Source organism: Micrasema longulum, unplaced genomic scaffold, assembly GCF_059751315.1.
Source record: "Micrasema longulum isolate JH-2025_06_02 unplaced genomic scaffold, ASM5975131v1 h1tg000273l, whole genome shotgun sequence".
Lineage (NCBI taxonomy): Eukaryota > Metazoa > Arthropoda > Insecta > Trichoptera > Brachycentridae > Micrasema > Micrasema longulum.
In genome coordinates, this window is record NW_028277477.1 from 39887 (window position 1) to 64088 (window position 24202).

A 24202-nucleotide genomic window follows, 5' to 3' on the forward strand; every position below is an offset into this window, starting at 1 on the left:
CTTACAGTTTACAAATATTATTTGAAGATTCTCTATTTAAAAACTAGTGTTTCGAATGTTATTTCTGAAAGAAAATTTTTCTTTGAAAGGATACTGTTGACATATTATGTATCACATAGAACATGTGGCGTTTAAAGTTATTATTGTTTTTGCCATTATTCATTTGAAAAGGAATCGGCCAGTACTCAGTGTTGACATTTCAATTATAATATAAATATCTACTGTATGTCATTGTGGTATTTTTCAATAAAATTTTGTACAAGTGTTGTATTAAAACAGTACACTAAAATAAAGCAACATGCATCGCGAAGTTAAAAATAATTGTTTTTTGAGTTGATTTTTACAGGACCACAGAAAAAATAGCCAATTATATTACTTATATATTATGTACTTGTATGTAGGTACAAATTAATTATCATTTTTTGTAGATTACCTATATAAAAATCGCTGCTCGCCACTGGTTTCGACTTCATTTGTGTTAGTAAATTGTTTTTAACATTTCTTATTGAAAATAAACATTTGGACACACATAAATATTATAATATTACGCAATTGCAAATTATACAACAGAAATCATGAAAGTATAGATATGAGAACAATTCGCTAACAACAAATAAATAATTAAAGGTGAAAAGATATTTTTTTTTAAAATTAGATAGCATTGCATGTGTAGGCTTTTTCCAGTCTCAAGAGTATTTTTTTAACTAATTTATTTGCAGTTTTTCGTAGCGATTCTCCGATTCTGCATGTTATAAACTTATTTAACTAGTTATTTTTTGTTGAAACTTTAATAATGAAGAAAAAATATTACTTAGCGTTTCTTAATCTTCTTTGTTCATTTTTCTGGAATGTTCTGCCCGTGGAAAATAAAGGTATGAGTGCAGCTTTACCCCGTAACAACGAAGGCTGCGCACGCAGATCGTTCCACCCAGCCAGTCTGGAAACTGCTCTCCATCTGCCATTTTCCAGTCCGTAGCGAGCGTCCATCCCGTGCGGTCGCGTCTCTGGTCGCGTCACACCGAAACAGATTGTGCTAAACACCACACCGGACTAGCCACCCGCGGATCAACACAGACAAACCCCGGATAGCCACTGAAAACCGCGGGAAACTAGACTATTTTCCTTGATAAAGAACGAAAATATCGAGATAAAAAGGTTTGAGCGCGCGTCGGAAAAAACCTCCATCTTTTACATTGTTTACGCCGCTAAAAGCAAGCGAAAACAATTCAAATATCTTAAATAGTTTGATATCGTGAGCCTTTTGATATCATCTGTGTGCAAATATGATCCAAAATTAGTTTTTGTAACATCTTTCGCGGTAAATTTTGACAACCATTTTTTTCTGTCGACCAAAAAACTAAGTATAGTTTTTTCCTTACAAAATTCAACCTTTATGGCTGTGTCATGACTTACTGACATGATTTTGTGATATATTTCATAGATATAATCTATATTAGTAAGGACTTTGGCGAGTGATCGTTGGACCAGCGCGCGGAGAGATTCTGGGAGATTTTTTCGTCTTTTTGACCTAAAGAACTCAGGTAAATAACGCATTATTTGTTTAAATGTCTTTTAGATCACATATGTCTGTATTCTTTGTCTATAAAAAAATTCATGTCTTCACAAATTCAAGGTTTGCTTCTTAAAACTATTGTAATATATCTTTCTATATAAGTGCAAAAGTTTAAGAAAATACCGGCGCCCAAAAATATATAATTTATTATTCAAAATCACCACGGATCACATATAGTATGAAACACCTAATAAAATTATGACTAGCTACCTAAAATATTACGTTTCATTAACAACACGTTTACATCTCCTGTTTTGTATTGTGTAGGTATTGGTTATTTAAATATTATTGTTAATTTAATTTTTATAAATTGCGTTTTTTCGCGTCCTCAATCGTTATCAAAGCGTGTTCACAAAACGCCTAATATTTTCCAAATTTCTATAATTATAATTATTGTTACATTGTTTCCAGAAATTTTTATAAGAGAAAGCCTATTAGAACTTCGATATATTTTTATTTAAAAAACATGTTTAATATCCACCTCCACCCATTGCATATATATCCAGCATTTCATTTTATTGTGTAATTGACATAACATAAATATTTGTGGACTTGACTGAGGTATTCGACAGGGTGTTGCTAAAATACATTCCAAGAATACTTTTATAGAGGGAATATCCAATATATAAAGACTATTCAAGATCTCAAAAACGAAAATTTAAATTGATTATGAATTATCCAGTGAAATTCCAGTATTTGACAGGGAGATAGTCTGAGCCCTTTTTTTGTTTTATCTTATAATGTGTGAAATTATAAAAGAGGTGACTGGCTCGGGAAGAGATAACAAAATGGCAAGTAAAACAATTTCAATTTCAGTGCTGCAGAGCAGCGTTTATTTGAATTATTTTTAATGCATTTTACAATCTGATATTCTTTAAGTCTACAGACTTTTCGGTGGGACACATTTTTTTTAATACAGGTTTTTTTATATTATTTTATTTATTTATTATCGTTTAACAGACACTATAGAGTATTTAGATCAGTTCTTTTTTTTAAATTGAACCCTTAGTTTTTAATCTAGTGTTGTGAGTGTGGAAAACACTTATTTTATATTCCGGATCAACAAAGTGATCTACAATCAATTTGTAGTTACAAAGTTGTTTTACCAGCAGGGCATTACAGAATTTAAAATAAAAACCATACCACTAATATTATATGCTCTGCAGATGACGCAGCTACAATATTTGAAACCGATGATGACCTGCAAAGAATGCTGTATAAGTTCCACGTAGTGTTACAAAGGCTAAAAATGTCAATATCAGTCTACAAAACAAAAAGTCAACAAGCCAGGGGAACAGGTCGTGAGTTTCAAATACCTGCGGTGGTATTCTGAACCGCTCTCATGGCCGTAGAAAACACTTTTATCTCGTGTATTTACTTGCAAAATTCCCGAGATAAATGTGTTTTCTACGGCCGCGAGAGCAATTGGAATATCACCCGGGAGTAGAAATCTAAAGTCATAGCGATTTGTATACTCGAGTCCGAGAACAGATCAACAAAGCATCAACCGTGTCGGGGTGTCTGAGGAATGTAATATGGAGAAGTGAGGATATGCGCATCGATTGCAAGGTCAGAATATACAAGGCACGCGTGAGACCCATCATGACGTACGCTGTGGAAGCGCGGGCGGACACTTCGTACCAAAGGGCTACTCAGAAATGCTGAAATGAACGTGTTAAGGTCCATTACTGGAAAAACGCTCCGAGACCGCATTCGTAATACTATAACTAGAGGTACGTGTGAAATAGAGGATATCGTGCGATGGAGCAGATCCAGACAAAGAAACTGGAAGAATCGTGTGGACAGAATGAGTAGCGACAGACTTGTGTACACTGCAGCCAATGAATTCCCATCTGGTTAATGTCCACCGGGAAGACCACCCAAGATATGGAGGAACAATAATTGAATTGCAGTGCAAAATGCGTAGAATAGTAAAAAGACTAACTGTTTATTCCAGTTTACTGTGAATGAAAAACTGTATTGTAGCGTCTTTTTACGCTACTTCGCCCTTACTACAACTTAGGTTCCGGAACTTACATTGAATAGAACATAAGACGGGTGCTTAGTGCTGCATCTAGTGTATATTTCGCCGCCAAATAGTTGGATCAGCCACTCAATGTCTGTCCATTAAATGCCGGCATTGGCTAGGCCGTTCGTTGAATGAATTAAGGTTAATCAGCCTTCAAAGTTTTGGCTGGTTGAAAGCTAGCCCTTTGGAAACGGCCGAACCAAAAGCCCCCGGGTTAGGTCAGAATAGGTTGGGTTAAGTTTATTTATAGTAAAAATACTTTTTTTACCTAACTTTTTAATTTAATTTTATTTATTTTATTTGTTTATTCACATTTTTGGCTTACAAACTATAATTAATAATAATAATAATGTGACCTCACTGGGGTTTCCCGTACCAAGGACACTTAAAAATATACTTTTTTGAAATTACATTTGAAAATAAACAAAGAAGACTAACTTAAAAAACAAAGATAATTAACAAATATTCAGTTTTAAAAACAAGGTATTTATGTACTTCTATATTATTTATATTACAAAACACACAATGAAAATAACAAAAACCTAACATAAGCTATACACTTGTGGAGCAGTTGATTCAATATTGGTATGGGCGAATGAGACAATCCATTTTACTTCTATTTTGCTTCACTATTCATTTTTTAATATTTTCTCGTTACTAATTGTTTTAATAGATAGTGGAAGTAGGTTATAGATTTTAATAAAATAACACTAAAAATCCCTTCGTCCAAAAGTGGTATTAGTTTGTATTTGTTTAAGTTTGTATTAATTATTAAGTTAAACTGAGGATACAGTTAAGAAAAAAATATTTAAAAAAAAAATTAAACTTAACTCAACCTAACGTAACTTCACGTAATAAAATAAATTAAAAAATAAAACAAATAATTATTGTTAAGTAGGTGCGTAGATTTTCATGGTCAATTTTATCAAAATGTATGTTTTTAAGGTGATCCCGTGGTAAGGTGATGTTTTGCAAACCGGTAAACTTGCATGAGATTACCCAAAAAATATACATATTAAATTATTATTGCTGTATTAAAATTAAGCGATGTTCAACCCTTTCGTTAAACGTTCATTCAACGAACGGCCTAGCCATGCCCGCATTTAATGAACAGCCCTGCCGCTCAGTGGAGTGGCTGATTGAACTATTTGGCGGTGACATGTATGTACATATATTTTTTTACATAATTATTACGTTCATTAGTGAGTACATCTACTGTCATTGCGTCCGTAAAAACCATAATTAAATAGTGAATAAACAGAGATAATCCCGGAAATATTTGGCGAAAGTAGTCAAGAAAATATTGCGATCTCAATGATATACTCGTATGTACGTGTACATCTGTGTTCTCCAGAAGTGATTTTATATAGAAATCTGACAAATCTTAAGAACAACTGTAAGCGTTTTGTTTTCCGGTCCCTACTGTTTTAATGGTTTTGTTTATTTCAATTTCATTTCATCGAATGTGTCTTTTTGTCATAGAGTTAAGAATAGTCCAGAAGCAGCGTAGAATCATATTTGAATACATCGGACTGTGTCCAAAAACCACACACTTTGCCACGCGCATGCGTGAAGTCACCGCGTAATGTTTCCAAATCACGAAAATATAATCATAATTTTTGTAAAGAAGCTATTTGTTCATTTCTCTAAAATTTTATTGTACATGCGGAAACATTGATTGCCACAACAGAGTAGATAAGTAAAGTGTCATTTAATAAGAGTAATTTAATAAATGAACTTTGAACGTTTGAACAAATTTTATTTTACATAAAACGGATATTGTTATGTCGTGTTCAGTAATATTTAATGTTTTAAAGATAATGTCAGTCAAACATTGTTTAATCCGAGAGGTCCAATTGTCATTAGTTCTCTCATTAGATGAGCAAAAAAGCATAAAAAAATTGTCTACCATGGCAACACTAACAAAATATCAATTATTTTTTCTTCTACAATCTGACAGATGGAAAAATAATTCAATTTTTAAGTAATGCATTTGCTACTTACATATAAAATGGGATTGCATCCTGTTTCTTTAATATCCCAGCAGTATTTCTACATTTTACAACGACACAACACGGCATAGTTGAATTCAAATCGGGAGTTGCGTACTGAGCGACGTCCACAAAGAAGCTCATGGGTCAAAACATAAAACTACTCCTTTAAGAGTAGTTTAATCGCCTTCTGTTTGATGCGCGTATGCGGTTTCTGGACTATTCTTAATTCTATGATTCTTGTATTTATTTATTTTAAACTCGCTATCACTACGTAGTTTCTATCATTTTTTACTTAGAATAAACGGGTGAGCGTTAAAATATGAATCGTTAAGTAGATCAATCATTCTCCCTAAACATATCAACAGCTGGTTGGTACTGTGAAGAACAAAAAAGGCCCTTATAAAACTTTCATGGGCATGAAAAGTTACACTTCTTAGTAAAATATTTGGGAATGTTTCAAAGTTCTTAAAAGAAAGGTAACTCTCTCCTTGATCTCCAAGTCTTCGTATCAAGAAGGTATATTATGTACATTTTATTATAATACGGGAATCCGTAATCATATTCCGTGGAGCATTTTGTAAAATGTTATACCTAGTTTAAAATTCACGGTGACTTTTGAACTCTGCTCTTTAAGGGCAGACATTTCGACTTTGTAAAATAAAAAGAAACGCTGTTTGTAAACGTACGATACGTATGTGTATTATGTTTGCAGGTAGCCAAAAAGACTCAGATTAAGTGCAACAAATCCTGTCCTTACCCTGATCAGCCTCTCTATAATAATGGACAGGATTGAGAAAGTTAACAGCTATAAATACTTGGGAGTTTACATAACTGAGGATGGAAGCATGCACAAAGAGCTCGCAATCCGCCTAGGAATTGCTGGAGCAACTTTTAACATGATGCGTGTTGTCTGAAACTCAAGCCTATACTCGGTCAAAACGAAATGCCAATTATTCAACTCTTGTATAGTGCCAGTACTCCTATATGGGTTCGAATCTTGGCACCTGGCACCTTACCAAAGCTCAAAACACCAAACTTCCGAGTTTTGAGAGTAAGTGCTTGAGAAGAATATTAGGTATAAGGTGGTTTGATTTTATAACTAACATTGAAGTCCGAGAACAGACGCAGCAGCCTCCTATAACGAGCGTCTTGAGGATGCGGCGGTGGACCTGGCTTGGACACGTGCTGCGCATGCCCCAGGAGAACCTAAACCCAAGTGGCCTCTTCTTTAAACCTGCGGGCTCACGCTGTCCTGGAAGGCCGTCAATGACGACCTTTAGACTTTATTCGGCGGAATTAAGGGGCGCTGGATTGACGTGGGAAGAGGCAAAAATGCTGGCTGGCGATAGAGTCTCCTGGAGACAACTGGTGGTGTCCACATGCTCAACTTAGGAGCGGATGTGGAAAAGAAGAAGAAGAAGGTAGCCAAAGGTTGATTAGTCAGTTAGACGTATCTTCTCTCATTCCTCTTAAAGGCAAACGTACCTATATCCAATGCAGAAAATCTGTGAAAATCTATAAATACTAATCATGATGAACATCTTTACTGGCAGGCTCATACTAATGAATTTAGTCGTAAAATATTTTTCAGTCTACACTCACTTGTAATAATTATCACTCATACAAGCATTATTACTACGTTAATGTCTGTTTCCATGACTGATTTGAGCGGTGGACTACTTGATAAACTTGAATGACTTCAGATTACATGCATTACCCTGGTATGTATTTGGTATAAGGCAACATAAAAGGCTCTTAATTAGACAACAAAGGACTGACTTACCCTGCCGCTGTTGTTCACTGTAGTTCATAGTCCAAACGCTCCTATATACCTCCGCGAACATTTTCACCGCTTATCATTTTAAGGTTTACCTTGTGGACACCATAGAGTAAGTAACCAGGACGTTTTGTTGTCTATGCGCTCAGTGCTCCATAGACCTATTTAAGGTGCGCAATAATGTGATTCGATTTCTTTTTTTTTTTAATTTAAAATGGCCCTGTGCGTAAAAGATGATCTGTGACATACAGATTAAGGGAAAAATAAACAAAAAAATATTTTTTTATGATAACATTTGCCGCGAGGCTGTTAAAGTTTAGGTTTTTTAGCATTTTCATGGTAGTACTAAAAAAAAATTTTTTTGGTTAGCAATTTTTTTCATTTGTATTTTTAGTATTTATTACAAAGATAAAACATAAGGAAAATGAATACATAAAAATATATATATAAATGTAAATGTATTAGGCAGTTTTAGAATATTATTTTTTTTCTGCTAAGAAACACATTAAAATTACAGTTGACTGTTATTACTAGTGTTAAACACTGGCATTAATTTTCTTGATTTGTAGCGTTTTTATTTAAACCGGTTTTTTTTTTGGTTTCTGAAGACAGAAACTGACTCTTTCATAACTACTTTTACATTTCGTGTGGCTTCTACCAAAAACCGCTACAAACTTGTAGAGTGAACACACTTCTACAAATTTGATGGTGTCTTTTTTATTTTCAAGGTGCGCTCTTAATTTCCATCTCCAATCCCTGTTTCATTCCTATAGTTTTCTTTCGTACAGTGTCCATGCGGCTCGACTGCGAAACATACTCGTACATTATATCATTTTTAAAACAATCATCACCGGTGGGTTTTTGGTCGGCTGGAGATATCTGATATGATTGTTAGCAAAGAGCCATCTTTTTAAAAATATTTTTTTAATTAACGTTTTTTAATATCAATACCTGCCGCGTCAGGATTAATCACTGATAATTTTTGCTTATCCACTGAAACCAGCAGTCCTCCAATTACAAACCTTCCTGTTGGGTTTACAGACCCCAGCATACGCAGGGGTGACATTTTGATTTGACTGTTCTTGTTTTAAAAGCTTACTTTTTTTGTACTACATTATACTTTGACCTTTATCTATAAAAATGATAAAATTGACCTAAACTAAAATCAGGAGCAATTGGTATAGAATTCGCTTCATTTTATAATGCCTTAGGAACAAATGATTTATAACTGGCATGTAGCATTTGGGATAAAATGATTATGAAAACTTTTAATAATTTAACTAAAAAGTATGAAAACAACAATAAAAAAAGAAGGAATTATCCAATGTTTTTTTATGAATATTATATTTTTTATTTTTTTATTAATCAATTTCATAAAAAGTACATATTTTTGTAAAATTCTAAACATATCTACTTTTACACATCTAGTAAATGTTATCACTGTAACTCTTCAAAAAAGAGACTAACTCTTGTGCTTGGAGAGTGACTTACACTGTTTTAGTTGTTTATTTATGGGAGTTAATATAATTTTAAATACGAGTACATGAAAAAGAAAAATAAAAACATAGGATGTATAAAGAAAAAACAGAAAACAATAATACATTCATACTAATTAATGAATGTTGTTTTTACGCGTGTTCAAAAAATTTCTTTAGTAAAGTTAATACTTTAAATTTATTTATTGATATGTTATTTTGAATAGTTTTTAGTTCATTGGGAAGATTATTATAATTTTTTACACCTTTGAAAACAAAGCTATTTTGACCATGACTTGTATGGAATTTAGAAATTTTTATATTATGTTGGTATCTAAGTGACTTATTCATCTGAAATTCTTTTATTTTTTCTTCTTTATAAATTTGTAAAATAGAATTTATTTTAAAAAGAGTGTCTGCCGTATGAACCTTAAATATTTTATCTAGACTTTCCGTATTGAATGTTGAGGGTTTATTTAAAATTACATTAATAATTCATCTTTGTACTAATTTAAGAGGGTTTAATATATTGGCAAATGCACCACCTCATCCTACAATACCACATTGTTACAAAAATTGTACAATTGAGTAACAAGCTACTTTTAAATAATTGATTTTTAAAATATCCCTAATCTAATAAATATGTTATAACATTTTCTAATTCGTTTAACTAGTTCACTAATGTGGTCTTTCTATTTTAAGTTTTGGTCTATGTATACACCAAGATATTTAATTGTATCTGTTGTATCAAGTACTGAACATGTAAGATCGCAGTTAGTTTTGTTTTAATTGCTTTGGTGAATAATTATTTTTACTACTGAATCTAAATTTATTAGTATCTGTAGATTAGTATTAAGTCAGGCTTTTAGAGACTTTGTCCTACCGAGAAATATGATATGCTTTTAGAAATAAGTCCGTCAAAGTTCAAATATTTTTTTACTGAGAGTTTGAATAAATAAGAATTTTTTTATGTTTTATTTAAGGTATAAGAATTTCCCAATTAGGTAAAATCTTGTCTGGCGGGATTTTTTATCGGATTTAAAAGTAACCCGTGTATTTTAGGAACTAAAAGTGATAAATTACTTGCAATTAATTTTAGTATTACGTAGTTACAAAGTGATAGTTTTGTGGTAAAATAGGCGCCAAAATTATGGTTGTACTACTGTGCCCTCGAAAAGATAATATTATATTATAGGGGTGAGATTGGCTAGTGGCGACAGATACTGTTTTGCCATTTTCCATTACTCCGTAATCCAAGGGGCTTTGTTTAAGGATAAGCTCAAAGGAAATTGATTATCTACAACAAGATGGGGGGAATTTTAACGCCTCTGATAACGGCTGCTCTGCCGTTTTTTCTTTTTAATTAATGGGTTTTATATACGCAATAATACTGTTAATTAAAAAGTCATATTATCACGTGCAGTAACGTCTCTATGAGGAGAGTTCAGCGTGTGTAAGAGTTAATGGGGGATTCACATCTTGGTTTTGCGATCTCAAAAGGCGTGAAACATGGATGTGTAATGTCACCATGGTTGTTTAATCTATACATGAACAACTGTATGAAAGAGATAGAATGTATGGGTATTGGAGCAAAAATGAATAATTTTTCAGTAAGCTGCTTGTTGAATGCTGATGATGCAGTTCTGTTGGCAAGCGCAAGGATGATTTGCAGCAAATAGTCTCTAGAATGTATAATGTATGCCTGGAAAGCGAATTGGCGATGAACGAAATTAAGTCAAAAGTGATGGTATTTGAAAGGGAGAGTGAGGTTACTGACTGCATAATCTAAACAACGAATGTCTCGAGCAAGTAGAAGAATTTGTGTATCTGGAAAGCATGTTTTCAAGAGATAGAAAAGTAGAAAAAGATGTTGAAAGAAGAGTGAATACGGGCAACAAAATGAACGGAGTACTAAGCACAGTAATTTCTAATAAAAATATGTCAATCGAAGCTTAACTGGCAGTGCACAGCGGAGTTTTAGTCGCAACACTTATGTGTGGAAGTGAAACATGGAACTGGCAGAGGAAGGATGAAAGCCGAGTGAATGCGGTTGAAATGCGATCTCTTAGACGAATGTGTGGGAAATCAATGTATGACAGGGTTACGAATGATGAAATCAGGCGAGAGTGTAAATCTGAGTCAAGTTTAATTGATAAGATTGCGAAAGAGTCTCTGAGATGGTTTGGTCACGTAAAACGAATGGACGACGAAAGAATGGTAAAACAAGTATACATGGTGTGAATGAACGGCAACGTGAGACGAGGACGACCAAGGAAGACGTGGCATGATCAGATAAACCAAAATCTTAAGTCTGGTCATGTCAAAAGCAGACAGAACCGAAGGGTATGTATGACAAGATGTATGAATGTAGAAGAAGCTAGAATGTATGGCAGAATAGAAGTGTGTGGCGGTCCATTCTCTCTGCCTACCCCTACGGGGAAATGGCGTGATGGTAGTAGTAGTAGTAATATTGTCACTATTTCATATTTTCAGGCTATTGTCCAAGCTTCTAATTATATAGGTTATATTATTAGACAATCTATAAACTATATTAAAAGTTCTAAATATCTTTCGTACGAGAGACAAGTGTCACAAGGTACTTTTCATCCCGAAAAACTATCACTCACCATAAAGTCACCATCGACTAACGAATAGTCGTTTTTTTCGCTTAGCTTTATCTGGAATACCAGCAATCGATACAGGCTACATTAAATTTTTTATTGTTAAACAACAAAACTAATTATTTAAATAATTCCTCCCTGATACTGCGCGAGCGAAGGCCTCGGGTTAAAGCTAGTAGTACTATAATTTATTAAACTATTCCTTATTTGAATACCCTTCATTGCTTTTTTACTTACTAGGCGTATAACTAATATGTAAAAGTTTGTTAATTATTTTTTGGTACGACTTTTTTTAGTCGTTCGAAATCATATTATACTTGGAGAAAAATGATGGTACAATAAATAGTATACTATTTTTTTTATTTCAGAATTTATTTTTATTTTATCCAACGTTGTTCATCATACATTTTAACGCGTTTTCTTTTACACGGTCCTGTGTGAAACGTATCTCCCGTGTAAAAAGAAGTCCCAGTGTACTGTACTAAAGTCTGTTCATTATTACAAGAATTTCCAAATAAACAAACCAGCCGCGTAATACCCGACGGAGAATAGCCAATATCATCTTAATCTAAACGGCACGGTAAAATCACAGTGAATTGACATTTATAAAATTCGTTAGTACCTATTTAAATTTTATAATATTCATATTTTTCGTTTTTTTTTTATAAAACTTCATAGTTACTTTAGTAAAAACGCCTCGGTTAATTTTTTTTTTTTTTAATCGAAATATTAGCGTTCTGATGATTTACCCAAATTTTTCAATTTTGGTAACCATTTTTAACGAGTTGTAAATAACTCACTACTAGAAAATGGAAATCATGTTGGCATAGAGGGGGGTTCGAACCTCGGACCTCTGATCCGTGAGTCCGCAACACTAGTCACGAGACTGCAACCCGATTCAAATAATATAGTAAAACTGAACAAAAGAGATTTTATTGATAATTTGATCAAAATCATTATTTAAAGTTAGCAAGTACTCTAAGGTAAAAATCCTGCAAAAGAAAATCGACTGGAGATTAGTCGGTCTCATGCTGTACTGGTTATTGCGTTTGCCAGGCATTGAATAAGTAAATAATTACAGTATTTGAGTTTTTTTTAATGTTCGTAGAAAAAAGACTGGATTTCACCCCCTCGGGAGTCATTAAGATGAACAAATTACAACAGGGATGGAGATTACCTTTAATAAGGGAATATGTGTGTAAAGTGGCCACTTAAACCAGCCAATGACAGGTCATAAGCCCTGTAAATGCCTAGACTTCCATATTCCTTTATTAAAGGTAATCTCCATCCCTGTTGTAATTTGTTAAGTAAATAATTGTAATACTATAAATATCTCTCCACCGTATTGTATTTTGTATCACGCAGTGGGCTCGTTATTTGCACGTGTACAGCGGTCCAATCTCCGCGAATGTAGTTTCAGCATGTAATATTTGCCATACATATATGTATTTTTGTCACTACAATATTGTACAATAAGCATTGTTCGTGGTACAATAAGGAGCAAGATTTGCAGTACATAAAACATTTAGAGTATCTTTGTGTAAAGTTCTATTCTTGTCATTTTGTTTGGTTCCGCATAATAGTGAAATCGCTCGAGTAGGCAGTCAGAAGTAAATCTTTTGTTTCCGGAAACAATTTAACTACGTAACGGGAATATTGTCAGCAGAAATTTGAATTGCCATAAAGGACAAATTCTAAATTATTTATTTTGTATGCAGTAAATTGGTAGAATTCAATATTAAAATTTGGTAAGGCATCCAAAATAAAATACACTTATTGCATTTGATTCTATTTTAATTTTTTAAAATGATAATGTTCTAATATAACGTTTGATAATGTCCTAACGAGACGAAAAGTCAATCCATCGATTACTCTCTGAAGTTTGCGGCCACAAACATACGGAACCTAAATTTAATATAATTATATTGAAATATTTGCGTTTTTATGATTTACCCAAATATTTAATTTTGAGGGCCATTTTCAACGAATTGTAAATAACTCACTATTAGAAAATAGAATCGAGTTGGGGTAGAGTGGGATTCGAACCACGGACCTTCGGTCCGTGAGTCCGAGACTCTAGCCACAGGACCACAACCCGACCCTTTATTTTTGTGTTTTTGTAGATATTTTTTGATAAAAGTCCAATCCAGTTTTAAATGTGCCTAATTAGGTGAGTGCGTTCGTTGGTCCATAAACAAAATAATATATATTGAGGTTTTGTTTTTTAACCACATTTTTGTTTAAAATCAGTGGTTAAAAACCTTTTGTTTTTAAAGGAAGTGGTTAAAAACAAAGTTGTTTTGTATTTATTTTGTTGTTATTCATTACGTTTTATAAATTTTCTTTTAAAATTTTGTATTTTCATAAATTGATCGGAACCAGCATGAACACGATCACAATACTAGAGAAAAGAACAAAATTAGACTTCCATTTAGGAAAAAGGCAAAGTCACAAAATTCAATTTTATGTAAAGCAATTAAAAAGTATTACGAAATGGAAAAAAATATTTATGAAAAAAAAAACATATCAAAATTTAAAATAATGGTCAAGTAAAGTAAAGTAGATAAACAATTTATAAATTAAATATATTTGCAATGTTATTATTAGAACACACATAACAATATGTATGATATGTGTGCCCTACTTTAAGATTTAAATAAATAAATAAATGTTAGAAAATATTTGTACCGGCTTTTCTTTGTCTACCGGTTTCAAAACGTATCCGTTTCCATGCAGTTTCACTATAGAGGTTCCCACAATACACTTTCACCATAGAGGTTGTACAAAGATATAAAACGAACGTGCTGATATGACACACGCTATATGAAGCTGACCCCAACGTGTACTTATTATATTATTTTAATGTTTAATATTGTTAGAACATTAGTTGGAAAAAAGAGGGAGGAAGAGAGGAGTATGAATTTACTAGGTGTAGGGTGACCATTACAATAGAAAATCGAATGGGATATTGAAAAGTAATTTTATTTATTCAACTGATCAAATACCTTGTAAATTCATAGATCATCGTCATCATCATTCCATGTCCGCTCCCTAGTTAAAGCATATGGTGTCCACAAAGATCCTCCGAGCATCTTTGTCAGCTCCTTTGCATCCTCCCAAGTCAGGTTCGCGTCCCGTAGTTCTGACAGCATTGAACATCTAGGATGTCAAAAACCTGATGCCATGTAAAGTAGACAAGCGTGGTTAAGGCTCTCAGGAGCCATACGCAGCACATGGCCAAGCCAACCGTATCGCCTCCGCTTGATGACAGTTGTCACCGGAATTTGCTGCGTCCGTGCTCTTATTACTTAATTCCTTACAAAGTCAAACCTCTGCACACCCAAGATCCTTCTGAAACACCTTTTCTCAAAACTCAAAGTTTGGCTGTTTTGGGCCTTATTGAGGTCCCACGATTCGCATCCGTAAAGGAGAATAGGTGTTATGCAGGCGTTATATAGGCGGTATTTGGTTTTCACTGAGTAAACATGTAAATTCATACTCCTCCCATCATCTCCCCCACACACATTTATCTTACAAGATTGTTTAAAATGCAATCAGTGCACGTTGGCGTTGGCCCTTAATGGCGCGGGACCTATCAGCACCTTGGTTTTACATTTTTGTTCAACCGCTATAGTGAAGGTGTATAGTGAGATTGGCATGTTAGTGAAATTAGTGTCCTGATGAATTGACAAGTAGTATGTCTCGAAACCGGTAGATATAGAAAAGTCAGTAAGTGGTTATATAAGTACAAGTGTTGACCTAACATTTATTTCAAATTTTGGTCATTTGTTTTAAATTTCTATTGCAATATTTTGAGGTGGTTCAAATGTTTGTAGACAAGTGACTGGATTTCACTTTCTAGGAAGTCATTAAGATCAACAAATTATAACAGGGATGAAAAATATTTTAGAGGAGGGAATATGGAAGACTGGGCAATTACAGGGCTTATGACCTGTCATTATTGGCCACATTACACATTGTCTAACATTTACCATTTCACCTATGTTCGAACATCCATATTTCTTCAATTCTTCCAACAGTTGATTGTAGTGAAGTTAAAGAGCTTAAACCCATATTGTTGTATGGGGATTCATCTGATTGAATTATTTCACATACTAGGCAACACCTAAAAACCGTTCCCCAATTTTCAAACTTCTTCTTGGACCAGTTGGTTTAATCAGATTGAAGAAATATGCATGTTCAAACATAGGCAGAATGGTGAATGATACACAGTGTGTAAAGTGGCCGCTAAAACCAGCCAATAACAGGTCATAAGCATGTAAATGCCTAGACTTCCATATTCCCTTTTCTAAAATATTCTTCATTTCTGTTACAATTTGTTAAATTTGTATGTAAAAAGTTCAGTCACCCCATTTCCGCACACTTTAATTAATTTGAAATATGCATTTTATTGTGCGCATTGTGAATGCGCCCATTGATGTTGCTATTAACGTGAAGTTTGATGTGCATGTGCTGTGCGTGTGGATGTAATGTTTGGAAATGTATTTATAGTTTTCCGCGCAAACAGAACCATAGATTATGTGAAACCGAACCGCATATAATCTTCTTTCCTCTTAAAATCGAATGTACTCAAGAAAGATTACGAGCTCCAGGGCCCCGATACAATGAGAAATTAACAAAGTTATAGCCCCATAAAACTTAACCTAGTAATTAAACAGACAAGGACTGGATTCAACTCCCTAGGAAGCTGTTATTATTAACATATTACAACAGAGATAAAGAACATTTTTAAGGTTATATAGAATTCTAGGCATATAGGGGACTTATGACCTATCATTGGCCGGTGTAAGTGGCCACTTTACACACTGTGTAACATTCACCATTCCGCCCATATTCGAACATTTGTATTTCTTCAATTATTTCATCTGTTGATATTTGTGAAGTTTAAGAGCTGAAACCTTTATTAATGTGGGTGAAATTTATCTAATTGAATTATTTCACCTACATACTAGGCAACGCCTGAATAAAATTCAATTTCTATACTTCTTCGTGGACCAGGTGGATTTATCAACAAATACAACAATGGCAGGCGCCGTGGCGCAATTGGTTAGACGGCCAACTGTGATTCTGATTTTGCTGACTTTCCAATAAGTTTTGCTAAGAGGAAAATAAGAAGCAGAACTTTACAGATCTGGAATTATCGCTATTTAGCAGAACCCACAGGAAAGGTAACAAAAATGTTTTTTCCATCTATTGACTATGGTTTTGAACTCAGGAAACTGCAGCGTGCAGGATACGAACTTACACAAATTCTGACAGGACATGGCGGATTTATGAGCTTTTTACACAGATTCAAGATATCTGAGATCAACACTTGCCCATGCGATGATGTAACTCTCCAAGATGTCTCCCATCTATTGATGCATTGCCCCTTTTTTAGTCTGCAGAGAATGCAACTGGAGACGCGATGCAAAAGTGTAAATGAGGATTTGCACGATGTTCATGTAGTCATTAGTCATAAGGACTTGTCAATAAAGATAACATTATACATGATAGATATAGTAAAGGCAATAAAAGGTATCAATGATAGCAGGACACCAAATGCCGAACACTCTTCAAGTGGATCGGAAAATCTGTTGACGAATTATAACAGTCCGCCTTCTCCTGACGAGTTTTCTGTGGTTTCTTCGTCACCAGAGCAAATGCGGAGAGGCTCCTAAAACAGGCCACAGCCGAAACCTCCCACCCGATCCTTACATAATATATCAACTAAATAACTAAACAAAGTTTTTCATTTAAGTCAATTGAAAAAAGATTTTTTTTATTTTTTTAAGTGAACAAATAAATAACTATCCCTTTGAAGTAAATATAAACCTTGTACATTACAAGCAAGGTAAAAGAATAATGCAACTCACATATTAAAAAAAAAAAAAAAAAGAACTGAAATTGGCGTCGGGGCTTCGATTCCCGCCAGTTACAAGAAAAAAATCCTAGAAAGATTTTTTTCTTAATTAGTCTGGGTGTTGTGGTGTATTTTCAATTACCTCCTTCCATATCCCCTCTATCCCACCTGCTGACAAGCCTCAGAATAGAGGCTTAGCGGGTTATTTCTTTTTAAAAAAACTTTAAAATTTCAAGCGTTGTTAGTAAGTATGTAAGTGAAATAATTCAATTAGATGAATCTAACCCGCATAAATAAAGGTTTCAGCTCTTTAACTTCACAAACATCAACATATAAAAGAATTGAAGGAATATGCATGTTCAAATATGGTAAATGTTACAAAGTGTGTAAAGTGGCCACTTAACCAGCCAATGATAGGTCATAAGCCCTCTAGACGCCTGGAATTCCATGGTACATTCTTAAAAATGTTCTTCATCTCTGTTGTAATATGTTTATACTAGTAATTAAAGATGAGCAAATTAAACAAGAGAATGTCAAGTACATGGGTTTGAGAGTACACTACAAATTAACTTGGAAAAAACATATCAAAGCAGTTATAAAAAGCTGAGTTCAATTATTGGAGTAATGAGAAGAACAGAATTCTTTGATAAAAGGACAAAATGAATGAAATACAACACTTTCCTACTTCCACACTTTGTATGTGAATTAATAATATGTTCGCAATGGAGTAACCAAATGCAATTACAAGGAAATCAATTTAATTTTATTGTTTTAATTTCTTAGAGGTGAGGGTCAGTGCTATCAAAGCTCCTGACGTCACTACGACATGTGAAGATCTATTGTGACGGGTCCCCGTAAATAATGAGTACTTACATGTAAATAAATTTTGTTTTTATTACTTTTTATTTTTTTTTACATATTTTTAAATTCGGATTTTAGGCCGGAGCGTTCTTAACAATTTTACATCGATCGACAAGGTGGTTGATAGGTTTCCTCATTAAGGTTTTAAAAACAGACATTTTTTTATAATCATTGTTCAATAAGTCCACTTATGTTCACTACTCATTATTACATACATACCCATACATATACACACACCCTCACACAATATAAATATACTCACCCTCACTAACATGTACAATAAAAAACTGATATACTTAAACAGGTACTTAGCATAAATATTATTATGTTATAATATAAGTTATCCTCATAATGTAATTGAGACATATTTTATGTATATAATTCTATGACATATTGAAACCGTTGTATTAATTCCATAATGTGTTTTTTTTTAATGAGAAAAACAAAATAAAATCAACAACAACAACAACAACAAACCATCACGCCGTTTATTCCTACTTTTGACATGTCCATCTTCAAGTATTTGATGGACTTGATCGTGCCATGTCTTTCTCGGTCTTCCTCGTTTTCTGCATCCATCAACATTTGCATCGTAGATCCTTTTAGTCGTTCTTTCGCTGTCCATTCGCTCTACATGTCCAAACCAACGCAGCACCCCTTTCTTAATTCTGTCAATAATGCATGTCTCAGCCTTACACACTTCACGGATCTCGACATTTGTGCACCTATCATACATCGTTTTACCACACATTCGCCTGAGGGATCGCATTTCGACAGCATTCAACCTACTTTCATCATTATTTTTTCAATTCCATACTTCGCTTCCATACATTAGAGTTGGAACTAGAACTCCGTTGTGAACTGCTAGTTTAGCCTCCTGCGATAAACATTTGTTTGCCAAAGTAGATTTTAGTGCACCGTTCACCCTGTTCCCGGCACTCACCCTCCTTTCAATATCTTTATCGGCCTTTCCGTCCCTAGTAAACATACTTCCCAGGTACACAAATTCTTCTACCTGATTCAGAATATCTCCGTTCACGCTGATCTCACATTTAGTTATATTTTCATCCCTTTCAAAAACCATCACTTTCGATTTATCAACATTCATAAGCAAATCGCTTTTCTTGCATACATCGTAGAAAATAAAATCAAATAAATATAACAAGGAATAAAGTAGTTGAAACAATATTTAATTTATTTTAATAAATATTTTAGAACTACAGATTTATTTTAAATAACTAAAATACTCAATTTAGATGAATTAGTTTACACAGAAAAAGTTAAGATCATATGTAAGATGAAAAAAAAATAAAATAAAGACGCGTATTAAATTAAATTTTAACGACAATATGTATCCGAGAAATATAAGAGCGTCAAATAATTTAACTAGGAACAAGCTAGGACAAGAGAAAAAAAAACAATTTTTTTGTATACTGCAATAAAGTTCTACAATGAGGAATTCCAGCCCAACCCGGAATTAAATTTTAAAAATGTTTTCGTTTACACGTGAATATTTAAAAATATTGGAGTAAGATAAAATATCTCAAAAACGCAAGCAAAAATAAATAAAAAATGTTAAAAATAGTATTCATTTTAAAATCGTAAATAATGACGTCACTCCTTATATCTACGTGTAGTATTTCCGGTTTCCGCTTTAAAGCCCCCGTACCTTGTAAGGAACGTTGTGACCATAGAAAAAAAGAGGATAATTTGACATTTCAACCAGAGATTATGTCAACTTTCTGGGTTTTTCTAAATCAAAACGTTCGTAAAAACAACCATAACATAGAAATGAGCAAATTACGATCAACTAAATGAAGTAATCAAAGCAATATTCCATAGATTCTTGTCAGGTCAGTGAAAGTAATAACGCCAACCGTTTCATGACGTCACTACTGAAAAGTGACACACTGATTAAAGTCATTTGGCGCGGTATTTGATAAATGTAACTTTAAAAAATCAAATCTTTGTAAATAACGCACAAAAAAATAAATATATTTTTTTTGCTTAGTCAAATAGTACGCTAACAGAAAGAAAATAAATTAGAAAACAGTGGAATTCCTCATTCACTTTCTAATGGCTTAAAAGATATACAAAACGTACTTTAAAAACACCTTTAAAAAATGTTCATCTCTCTTAGTAATATTAATATTATAGTAGTAATATTATAATTTTTTAATATTTGTATTTAACCACTTACCGACTTTTCTATGTCCAATGGTTTCGAAACGTACCCGTCTCTTCTTCGGGCAAAACCCATTTCCACCTTAGTTGTTGCACAAAAATATAAAACCAACACGACATGCATTTTAATAAGCACATGCACTGATTAGATTATTTATTTATTTTATTTAAAACATCAATTACAAAGAATAAGTACTTTGGCGGACTTATTGCCAAAAGCAATATCTTCCAGCCAACAAAAAAGCAGACTGGTCAAAGGAAGAGATTGGTCAAAAATTTATACTAAAAACCATAAATATATTTTTAAAAAGATTCATACATTTGTTTAAATAAAATATTTAAAAAATCTAATTAATTAAAAATAACAGCTGTTTTTTAATTGGTAGGTAAGGCTTGCACATATTAACTTTAATGAAAGAAAATTTAAAGTACGTTAAAATATGGAATCAGATAATGAGTTTGGGAGGAGAAAGAGGAACCAAGAAAAGAAAAAAAGGAATAAAAAAAAACAGTTAAAATTCAAGGAGTTCTGGATTCTGGGGATTTATAATAATGTTTCAGGCGTTTCTTAAAGGTGGCTAGAGATTATGAAAATATTTTGTGTTGTTTGAGAAATATAATACTTTTATTTAATTTATGAACGATGATGGAGTTCTATAATCGAGGATACATATTTATGATACCAATACTTACTTACATGGTGTATATATTCTGTGTATTCTTGTTAAACTTCCTTTTTTTTAATTTAAAAAAAGTATTTTCAAACTTTTGTTAAAAAACAAACTTTTGTTTTGTTTTCATTAAAAACTTCTGTTTTCTCATTTTTATTTTAGAACTGCTTTTAACTAATAATAACACCGCTTTAAAAATAGCATACACTTTAGCCTCTGCAGTTATCAGGCGTATACCGTGGGCGTGACTTCTGGCACATTAAGGAGTATTATAATATTTTTTTAATAATTACGGTAAGAAAAATAAGTCAAATTGACTATTAATAAATGAATATTTCTGGATGTAATACGCGACCACGGATAATTATACCTAAATATGGGCGAGACCGCTTAAAAATGCCTTATTAAGCAATTACAAGTATAAAAAAGTACAATTGTTAAGCGTCGTACGAAGATGTTAACTTAATATTAAATATATCTGGGCCCCGATAACATTGGAAAGTTAACAGAATTATCCTTGACTGTCTATAAAGAAAAATCGATAAGTGTATACAAAAATGAGTATGTTTGCATGAACATTTCAAGTATCTTCGTCGGTAACCTATAATTGAACATGGTCAAAATAAAAAAATGTATACATATTTGCTTTTCATACAGAAAACTTAATTTTACATTGCAGATAAAGTTGAAGATAAATGTTAACTTCCCATTGTAATCGGGGCCCTGGGGCCTTACTCATAAAGTTGGTATAAAGTTACGCCTAGGCATAGTGATGGAATATGGATGGGAATACCATCTTTATTGCAGTAGTAGAATAAGGATGGTATTCCCATCTTTATTCTACTACTACGACTAGGCGTAACTGTATACCAGGTTTATCAGTAAGGCCTTCAATAATATAAAAAAACGTTATTAAGCCAATGAAAAAATACATCCTCGGATATGTGTATTTGTTCAATTATTTCATCATCATTCCCTTTCCGCACCTAATGGTGCATAGGAAACTGCATTGGTACACCAATCGCAGCATATCTTGGTCATTTTTGTCACAAAAAGGTAAAATGATCAGTCTTACGCTTCAGGTACCAGTCCAGGGACTATGAAATATTATGGTGTGAGAACACCCAAAAAAAAAATGTTTCGTATCAACCATGTTGGAAATCGAACCAGTGACCTCTTGCATGGTAGGCAAACGCGCTGACCATTACACCACGAAGCCAACATTCTATTATTTACATAAACATTATTAATTTTCATTTATTTTTGCGTGCGCTATTTTCATATAATTTTGTATGGAGTCAACGGTGTGAATAATTATTTATTGTTGAACGCAAACTTCGACTTTAAAAATTAGTTTAAGATAAACACTAGAGCTAGGCGGACGTCATCGTCGATACATCTACGTACGAAAAGCGTGTTTTGTGCATCGTGTAAAATACCTAACTCACGCATGCTTGCTAGCCTACTTTCTCTTCCTAATCATTACCAGCATATTTATGTTTAAAATTCTTTAAAAATTGTACTTTTAAATATCTTTATCCATATTAAACTCTGAACATTAGAAGATAAAACACGGGAGTCCAGTTATCGCCCTTTTAAAGTTAAAAATCCAAAAATTATCGCAATAAGCTATTTTATTCGTAATTCAAATGCCAAAGTCCACTTTAGTTATAAAAATGCCTAAGTTGAAATAGAAATTTTATATCCACCTTTTTTTAATGCAAAAAACATTAGCTATCCCATATACAGTTTATACACTATTTTATGATGTACTATTATTATTTAAAAAAATATTATTTAACATAACTTCTTTGTAGCTTAAAATTAACTCTTATTAATATTTAAAGCATTAACTTTGTGGTCAAACATATTACTAAATGTAATTAAATATTTGTATATAACCACTTACCGACGTTTCTATGTTTACCTGTTTCGAAACGTCCTGTCTCTTCGTCAGGACACCAATTAAACCAACATGCAAAAATCAACAATAAAACAACCTTTCAAAATAGTCCGTTAAACGATGTTGTACTGTAATGGTCACTCTAAACCTCTGAAGCTCACTCCCTCCCTCCATCCCCTCTACTTTTTTCAACTATTTCTTAAACAACATAATATTTTCATAATAATTTAATCAATGCCTGTTTCTTCTAATCAGTGCATCTGCTTATTAAAATGTATGTCATGTTGGTTTTAAATTTTGGTGCAATAAATATTGTAAAAATTTATTTCTTTTACGTAATGGGAAACGTTAATGTAAATATATGTATTTAATTATTGTAAAAAATTGTATTTATTTGTAATTTTGTGTTTTAATTTGTTATTAATAAATAAAAAAATTTAAAAAAATAAAAAGGTGTATAGTGGGTTTTGCATGTTGGTTTGATTGGTGTCCTGGCGAAGAGACGGGTACGTCTCGAAACCGGTAGACATAGAAAAGTTGGTAAGTGGTTAAATACAAATATTTAATAACATTTAGTGGAATGATCTCATTTATTTTAAAAGAAATGACGTTTCGGAAATCGCACTTTTATAAAATCTTTTTTCCTGAACATTCAGTTTGACTAGATACGTGTTTTATCCTTTAAGGTACCGAACTGGTATTGCCACTACAGTGAAATAAAGATTCAGTCTTGAATCATACAAGTAATGAATCAGATATTTGGAGCATCACAATAGTTGTCTATCGAGGTCAGCGAAGTTGTATTTACACGATATACATAGCAGTAGTTTCTAAACGAAGTTATAAATAAATTGTAATTACATTCATAATTTCTGCATTACTCTCATATCAAAAATAAAATACTTCTAGCCGTTTAGTTTCTATTTTTGTTTATTTCAATCATTACCACTGCTTGTGCTTCTTGCTAATAACAAAGAGGAACTGCAATTCTTGGTAAAAAAGGTCTACGAAGTATGCGAGGGAAGCTATTTGCTGATGAATGTCGATAAATCGAATGTGATGGTTTTTGGAAGAAATGAAAGTATGACTAAATGTGAAATCACTGTAAAACAAAAATAGTAATTTGTGTGTTTTTGAAGTGTGTTTACTTTTTTTATTTTTTTTTATTTAATGCACAAAATACATAATTTTACATAGACACAATTATATGTTTTTTTATGTCCCGACTTGTTAGAAAATTCCGTGTTAAGT

The 24202-nt window shown here is 32.9% G+C and overlaps 1 protein-coding gene across 1 annotated transcript in view; it reads left to right on the forward strand.

Moving 5' to 3' along the window:
* Positions 1-967: 967 nt before the first annotated feature.
* Positions 968-24202, forward strand: part of LOC148282986 (uncharacterized) — a 134032-nt gene continuing 110797 nt past the window's right edge. The window contains exon 1 of the mRNA XM_088224221.1: positions 968-1541. The gene's annotated coding sequence lies outside the window, so the exon portion shown is untranslated. The remainder of the gene's footprint in view (positions 1542-24202) is intronic.